The 8955-nt window shown below is 42.0% G+C and overlaps 1 non-coding gene across 1 annotated transcript; it reads right to left on the reverse strand.

The window, feature by feature from the left end:
• Positions 1-735: 735 nt before the first annotated feature.
• Positions 736-808, reverse strand: TRNAV-UAC (transfer RNA valine (anticodon UAC)). The gene has a single exon. It is a non-coding gene; the product is annotated as a tRNA-Val (tRNA).
• Positions 809-8955: the final 8147 nt, after the last annotated feature.

The following is an 8955-nucleotide window of genomic DNA, read 5'->3' on the forward strand; positions in this document are numbered from 1 at the left end:
ACGTTTACAGGGCTTAGACAAGTGGTAAGTGAGAATAATTGTTTCCAAGGTTTAAAAAGGTGGCAAGAGAGAAAAAACGTTTACAGGTCTTAGACAAGTGGCAGGTAAGAGTTAACGTTTAGAGGTCTCAGACGAGTGGCAAGTGGGAGTAAACGTTTATAGAGCTTAGACAAGTGGCAAGTGAGAACCAATGTTTACAATGTTCAGACAAGTGACGAGTGAAAACAAACGTTTACTGATCCGGGACAAGTGGCAGGTGAGTATTAACGTTTACTTGGCACAGACAAGAGGTAAGTAAAAATCAACGTTTACAGAGCTCAGAAACCCACTAGCTAAAATTAAGGCAAGAAAAAACTTTGGAGTCGTTATCATGAACAAGCAGAAGTACGCTATGCATCACATATGGGCAAGCAGTATAGCAAACAGTATATTACACTTTGCTGCCACGAAGATCAATCACTAAATACCAAAAAATATAATTCTTTTTTAAGACATTAATATGACAGGATCTTGGATATATCTCTCCACACGAATGTAAGAAAAAAATATAAAGAATAAACATGAGGATGCACCAAGAAAGACTTAAAATAAACATGAGGATGCACCAAGAAAGACTTAAAAGCTACAACTCCAGCTCCGTGAAAACCTATTTCAAGACGATAGACAGAAGACTTTAAATCCGTTTCATCTTAGAAAACGGAGACTGCCTGGTATTCCGGAGGAAACTGAAAATCCTGCTCTCGCCAGGACTCGAACCTGGGACCTCCTGCGTGTAAAGCAGACATGATAACCACTACACTACGAGAGCAGTGATAGCGTCTCCCTCCCTCTCTGTGCCTCTATCCTCCCAACTTTTCATCTCTATACACATTCATTTCTTCTCTGTATGACTTCCATTTAAAAAGTCCCGATTGATTCGACCGTTTTGAAGTATAGGGCAACAAAGTCACCGGAACAAATGGAACAAAACGTCAAGGCAAAAAGATGTGATACGAGCGCGCTAAAAAAAAAAAAATATCTTTTTCTAGATAGAACCGTTGGTTGGACGCTGGAACACGTCGCCTTCAAAAAGTCGGAAATGCAGAGACTATAAACACCTTCAAAAACCTGTCATAAAAAACATTTCCTGAATTCAGGCAATTATTTGAGGGAAGCAAGACGAAACACACACACACACACACACACACACACACACACACATATTCTCTTTTTCTTTCTCGGGGACACACACACACACACACACACACACACACACACATATTCTCTTTTTCTTTCACGGGGACACACACACACACACACACACACACACACACACACATACACATACAGTGTCTCCTCCTAGTTGTGACTAGGATAATGACTTCTATAATTGGAACGGTTGTCGGCAAGAAGCGTTCGATATATCACAATACAGTACAGAGTAACTCCTGGCCATCACTGCATGGCTTTACATCTGTTCTTTTTCCTTCTGTCTGTTACTGCCGCTGTGGGTGCTGCCGTTGCACACACACACACACACAGAGAGAGAGAGAGAGAGAGAGAGAGAGAGAGAGAGAGAGAGAGAGAGAGAGAGAGAGAGAGAGAGAGAGAGAGAGAGGTGGGGGGGCCTCTTTGCTGCCCTACTCATACTTCCAACGTCCAGATTATCCACAGACACAAGCAGGTAAAACGATAACAAACGCCCGGGTCACAGGTTAACCTACGTATCGAAATCTTCTCTCGAGACGTGTGTTGCTGTCTGGCTTCTCTGCCCTCCTACCCTCAACCTGAACCCCTGAGAGAAAGACTACAAACGTAACAGGAAAACATTTACCACTACAATTACGTAAGACCATCAATTATATATTGGTGACGTGCTTCATAAAGACACGGTCGGTGCAGTGCTTCGAAGGCTCTGTGGTTGGCAAATGCACTATGTCCCTGATGGCGACAGTGATGGTGGCGACCAGAAATGGGGGTATTAATCCTAACATCATTTGTCAACGTAGTGTGGACAGTGTCTGGTGTGGTGGTGATGGTGGTGGCGTTGGTCGGATCCAGCGTGATGGTGTTGTTGCTGGTGATGGTGGAGGAATGGTAGAATCTGGTATACTGGTGATAGGGTGGTGATAGTGCTGTCCAGTATGATGACGGTGACAAGTGTCCAGCATGGTGCGCTTGGAGGTCATAAAAGTGGTGGTGATGATGGTGATGGTGATAGAAGTGGTGGTGATGGTGGTGGTATAAGTGGTGGTGATGGTGATGGCGGTGGTGGTATAAGTGGTGGTGATGGTGATGACGGTATAAGTGGTGGTGATGGTGATGACGGTGGTGGTATAAGTGGTAGTGATGGTGATGACGGTATAAGTGGTGGTGATGGTGATGGCGGTGGTAGTATAAGTGGTGGTGATGGTGATGGCGGTATAAGTGGTGGTGATGGTGATGACGGTATAAGTGGTGGTGATGGTGATGGCGGTGGTGGTATAAGTGATGGTGATGGTGATGGTGGTGGTATAAGTAGTGATGATGGTGATGGCGGTGGTGGTATAAGTGGTGGTGATGGTGATGGCGGTATAAGTGGTGGTGATGGTGATGACGGTATAAGTGGTGGTGATGGTGATGGCGGTGGTGGTATAAGTGATGGTGATGGTGATGGTGGTGGTATAAGTAGTGATGATGGTGATGGCGGTGGTGGTATAAGTGGTGGTGATGGTGATGGCGGTGGTAGTATAAGTGGTGGTGATGGTGATGGCGGTATAAGTGGTGGTGATGGTGATGACGGTATAAGTGGTGGTGATGGTGATGGCGGTGGTATAAGTGGTGGTGATGGTGATGGCGGTGGTATAAGTGGTGGTGATGGTGATGGCGGTGGTATAAGTGGTGGTGATGGTGATGACGGTATAAGTGGTGGTGATGGTGATGGCGGTGGTGGTATAAGTGGTGGTGATGGCTGTGTCTGACATGGCGATATGATCAGCAGTATCTTTGCCTCACATGTATATTCGTTCTTAGTGTCAAGCACGGTCGTGTTTCTTTTTTTCACTAGTGATGACGGTGTCCCTGGTGCATGGAGGCGGTAACGGTATGATCTCGCGTGCTGCTGGCCGACCCTAGCATGCTGGTAATAATGACACTGAACCTCTTGGCTTGGTGGTAGTGGTGGGATGAGTCATCATGCCGTGGTTGGTGGCAATATTATAACCGGTGGAAAGCAAGCGTCGCAAAGGCATTAACGTCAGGCAAACTCGCCCGGGGAGCTGTAACATCCCGTGGAACACTCATGTTCCCTTTGTAATTACGTCAGGTCTGAGCGTTTGTACAACATGTCTGTCTGTCTGTCTGTATGTCTCTCTCTCTCTCTCTCTCTCTCTCTCTCTCTCTCTCTCTCTCTCTCTCTCTCTCTCTCTCTCCAGGACCAGGACACGGGCTCCTCAGATATCTGATCGCGGAGAAAAATATGCTTCTCCTCCAGTCGATCATGGTGTCATTGCTTTAATTGTTCGAGGTGTTCACTTGGCTGACTGCTTAATGAAGACAGTGCCAATATTTATGCAGTTTTCTCATCTATATACAAATACACACACAATATATATATATATATATATATATATATATATATATATATATATATATATATATATATATATATATATATATATGATAATCGATAACCAAGAGGAAAAGGAAAATGATAAGTTCCCAAGTACTTTTTGTGTAATGATTACGATGTAATCATTATACGAAAGTGCCTCTGGGAACTTACCGAATTTCATTTTCCCCGTGGTTATAAGCAAATACTAGATCACGCGCACCACTGCGACCTAAACAAAACTAGGATAATGACACACGAGAATCCTATCACATCTGTAGACGACTAATTATAAAGAAAATAGCAACAAGAGAGGCCACGTATAAAGAACCGAAGGAAACAGAATGGGGTCAAGTGACCTTGTCATCGGTAAGAGGCCAGGTTGAGGCAAGAGTCTGCGTGACCCACCCTCCAGGTGACCTTGACCTGACATTTGGATGACCTCACTACGGTAAAACAGTTCAAAAGGTTGACTTACGTAATACAACATAATCTTAAGACAGTTTATAAAAACTTTTTAGAATGTTCTTTACTACAGCAAATGGATCTAATTTGTACATGCCTTGTTTGAAAATAAATACATCTTGGTGTATAATTATGCTAAATTTTTTTTATCCCTATCCTTACGCTTCACAATATAACCTTGGCACATTTCCAGTCAAGTGAGCGATTAGTGTCAATTAGAGGTATAAAACAAGGCATTAAATCGTTAACCAGAGCGTCTACTGTACTGTACTTATGCTGTTATATTCTAGTATCTAATCCCTTGCTTGGCCAGGTAAAAGGAGGGTCACGCAGATCCTTGTGCCAGCATTTCCCTTCAGTAATTACAAGGTCACTAAACTCCATTCCATGTTCTGTATACATAGCGTCTATACTATCTATTTTCCTACTCTGTAACTAGTCCTCTGAAGATCTGATAATACACGAAAGCTCTGAGGATTTCCATATCTTCCAAGTATTAAAATGTATATGTGTATATATTTATATGTCTGTGTATGTATATGTATCCGTTGAAATGCATAGGTATGTATATGTGCGTGTGTGGGTGTTTATCTATATACATATGGATGTGGGTGGGTTGGGCCATTCTTTGGTCTGTTTCCCTGCGCTACCTCGCTAACGCGGGAGACAGCGATTAAGTATGATAAATAAACAATATATATATATATATATATATATATATATATATATATATATATATATATATATATATATATATATATATATATATATATTCTTTCTTTCATAATATTCGCCATCTCCCGCATTAGCGAGGTTGCGTTAAGAACAGAGGACTGGACCTTTGAGGGAATATCCTCACCTGGCCCCCTTCTCTGTCCCTTCTTTTGGAAAAAAAAAAGAAAATAAAAACGAGAGGGGAGGATTTCCAGCCCTCCGCTCCCTTCCCTTTTAGTCGCCTTCTACGACACGCAGGAAATACGTGGGAAGTATTCTTTCTCCCCTATCCCCAGGGATAATATACTCTCTCTCATGTGTGGAAGTCGAGAACATTATCTCGGAAAGCAAAAATGGGTATGTTTGAAGGAATAGTGGTTCCAACAATGTTGTATGGTTGCGAGGCGTGGGCTATGGATAGAGTTGTGCGCAGGAGGATGGATGTGCTGGAAATGAGATGTTTGAGGACAATGTGTGGTGTGAGGTGGTTTGATCGAGTGAGTAACGTAAGGGTAAGAGAGATGTGTGGAAATAAAAAGAGCGTGGTTGAGAGAGCAGAAGAGGGTGTTTTGAAGTGGTTTGGGCACATGGAGAGGATGAGTGAGGAAAGATTGACCAAGAGGATATATGTGTCGGAGGTGGAGGGAGCAAGGAGAAGAGGGAGACCAAATTGGAGGTGGAAAGATGGAGTGAAAAAGATTTTGTGTGATCGGGGCCTGAACATGCAGGAGGGTGAAAGGAGGGCAAGGAATAAAGTGAATTGGAGCGATGTGGTATACCGGGGTTGACGTGCTGTCAGTGGATTGAATCAAGGCATGTGAAGCGTCTGGGGTAAACCATGGAAAGCTGTGTAGGTATGTATATTTGCGTGTGTGGACGTATGTATATACATGTGTATGGGGGGGTTGGGGTTGGGCCATTTCTTTCGTCTGTTTCCTTGCGCTACCTCGCAAACGCGGGAGACAGCGCCAAAGTATAAAAAAAAAAAAAAAAAAAATATATATATATATATATATATATATATATATATATATATATATATATATATATATATATATATATATATATATATATATTACCAGAGGTCACAGAGATTAGTAATGTTGTGTATGCAACTATATGCAGACAGTACAATGCAACTGAGTACAAAGTGCTCAGTGGCTTTGTGTTCGTTGCATTGTGGAGAATGATATTTCAGAACTGTGTTGTTAGTGTTGTAGTGATGGGTGGTGTCCAGAGCGTAGTCGGAAAAGTGTGACTCGCTTATATCTAGTGAGTGTGGTTTCTAATAGGTGTTTGTTTGATTGGTTTAAGTTCAAGACTGAGTTGGGAGGATAACTGTTTATTGTTTGTCGGGTCATTTCAGTGTGTATGTGTTTTGTCAGTGTTATATTTGTTGAATGTGGGGGGCATCTGTGAGTAGAGGCTACTGACGCACGAGGCAAGGGTAGCTTGAAATTTCTATTTGGGGATGGTGGTTAGTTATAGAGTGGTACGCTTGGGAGGGCTGTAGTGCTGTTGCATAGAATTCAATGGTGAACATGTTGAGGTGAGACCGTATTGGGAGGATCATTTTTTTTTTTTTTCATCGTATAGGATGTGAGTGTCTGTGGTTGCTAGGCAGCCGGTGATTGTTCTAAGTGCAGTGTTTTATGTGGTTTGCAGCTTTGCTTTTGAGAGGGTGGAAGACCAAGGAGGTGAGGCGTATTTTAAAGTGGACCGTACCTTTTGTTTGAGGATGTTGAGGGATTTTTTTTCTTGTCTAAATCTGATGACAGTTCATGTTCTGTGTGCATTCCATTTGCATGCACTCTTCTGTGGATGTTATTGGTGTAAGGAGTGAGGTTCCATCTTGTCTGCATAAGGTTACACCAAGTATGAAAAGTCGCCTTTATCGAGAGTGTATCAGTGGGAGTAAATTCTCGTCATGGAACTTAGTCACTCCACAGGTGACCAGCTTTTGCTAGTCACTGAGAGTAGCACAGCCTTGGAGCTGCAAGACTCTGCGGAAAATTCTCGAGTAACATCAGGACTCTTTTACAGAAAAAAGTTTTGCCGTAACCATGAATATATACATAAAACATATTCACACCCTTTCATATATATATATATATATATATATATATATATCCCTGGGGATAGGGGAGAAAGAATACTTCCCAGGTATTCCCTGCGTGTCGTAGAAGGCGGCTAAAAGGGGAGGGAGCGGGTGGCTGGAAATCCTCCCCTCTCGTTCCTTTTTAATTTTCCAAAAGAAGGAACAGAGAAGGGGGCCAGGTGAGGATATTCCCTCAAAGGCCCAGTCCTCTGTTCTTAACGCTACCTTGCTAAAGCAGGAAATGGCGAATAGTATGAAATAATAATAATAATAATAATAATAATAATAATAATAATAATAATAATAATAATAATAGTAATAATAATGATGATGATGATCATAATTATCATTATTATCATCATCATTATTATCATAATGATGATAATGATAAAGTATTAATAATATTCATAATCATCATTATCATTATTATGTAATAGTCACTTACTGGCTGAATGCACGTATAACGCCGTTGTATAGAGGCATCGAGGGGACAAAGTAAATGAGAAGGTCATGAAGAGGAGGGCGAGTATTCAGTCCATAGGGAATGAGAGGGAATGGGAAGTGAGCGCGTTGTTGTTTGCTGATGACACAGCACTGGTGGCAGATTCAAGTGAGGGACTGCAAAAGTTGGTGACAGAGTTTGGGAGAGTGTGTGAAAGGAGAAAGTTTAGTGTGAATATGAATGAAAACAGTTATTAGATTTAGTAGGGTTGAGGGACAGGCTAGCTGAGGGTGTCAGATTGAATGGGGGAAAATTGTAGGAAGTTAAATGTTTTCGATACCTGGGAGTGGGCATGGCAGCAAGTGGAACCATAGAAGGGAAAGTGAGTCATAGGGTGGATGAGGGGGCGTAGGTTCTGGGAGCGATGAAGAATGTGTGGTAAGAGTAATCGTTACCTGGGAGGGAAAAAGTAAGTATGTCTGAGGGATTGATAGTCCCAACAATATCACATGGTTGCGAGACATGGGCTAAGATAAGGCTCTGCGGAGGAGGCTGGATATACTGAACATGAAATGTTTGAGGATAGTACGTGATGTGAGGTGGTTTGATCGAGTGAGTAATGGAAGGATAAGGGAGAGGTGTGGCAATAAAAGATTGTAGTTTAGAGAGAAAAAGAGGATGTGTTTTTGAAAAGGTATAGACATATGGGGAGAATGAGTTAGGAATTAGTGTCAGAAGGGAAATGATAAAAAACGGGGCGACCAAAATGATGATGGAAGGATGGAGTGAAAAAGATTTTGAGCGATCGGGGTCTCAACATGCAGGAGGGTGAAAGGTGTGCATGGGATAAAGGGCTTTGGAACGATGTAGTATGCCGGCGTACTGGGGTCGACGTGCTATCAATGGACTGGAGCACGGTATGTGAAGCGAGTGTCTGTGGTAAACCATGGAATGGTCTGTGGAGTCTTGTGGATAGGAGACTGTGATTTCGGTGCACTGCATATAACAGTTAGAGAATGGATGTGAGCGAATGCGGCCTAATTATCTGTTCCTGGCGCTACCTTACTAACGCAGGAAATAATAGAGCACACACACACACACACACACACACACCACTTGGCGTGGTGAAGAAACAGGTGAGATCTTATAAGTTTTTTCTTCTAATGTTTCGTCTTGCGCAGGTAAAACTAGAGGAGAAATGACCTTTCGTTTATCACATTTTCTGGCTAACTGACAGAAAGGTTAGGTTACACGTAATACATACAGGAGAAACTCAGATCAGTAACCTCTCACACAGACCTCAGGTACTGTATACATTACCTGTTACCTTACCTTTCAGTCAGTTTGCCTGAAGATGAGATAAACGAAATATCTTGCAGCTCCACTTTCATTTCTCCTGTGGATTTATCTGCAACTGTTAAACACAAGATTGTGTCTGCACTATTCATATATATATATATATATATATATATATATATATATATATATATATATATATATATATATATATATATATATATGCTACTGATGAACCTCTTATTTTCCACAGCCCTGATACCAATACACCTTCATCCACCAGATGGCAGTAAATGGCTCTTAGTTGAACCTCTATCATAAATTGCTGAATATTCATTACCTTTCCCGTCACTCACGAGCTGATGTGGAAGA

The sequence above is a fragment of the Panulirus ornatus genome, chromosome 4 (assembly GCF_036320965.1).
Source record: "Panulirus ornatus isolate Po-2019 chromosome 4, ASM3632096v1, whole genome shotgun sequence".
In the NCBI taxonomy this organism is placed as follows: domain Eukaryota; kingdom Metazoa; phylum Arthropoda; class Malacostraca; order Decapoda; family Palinuridae; genus Panulirus; species Panulirus ornatus.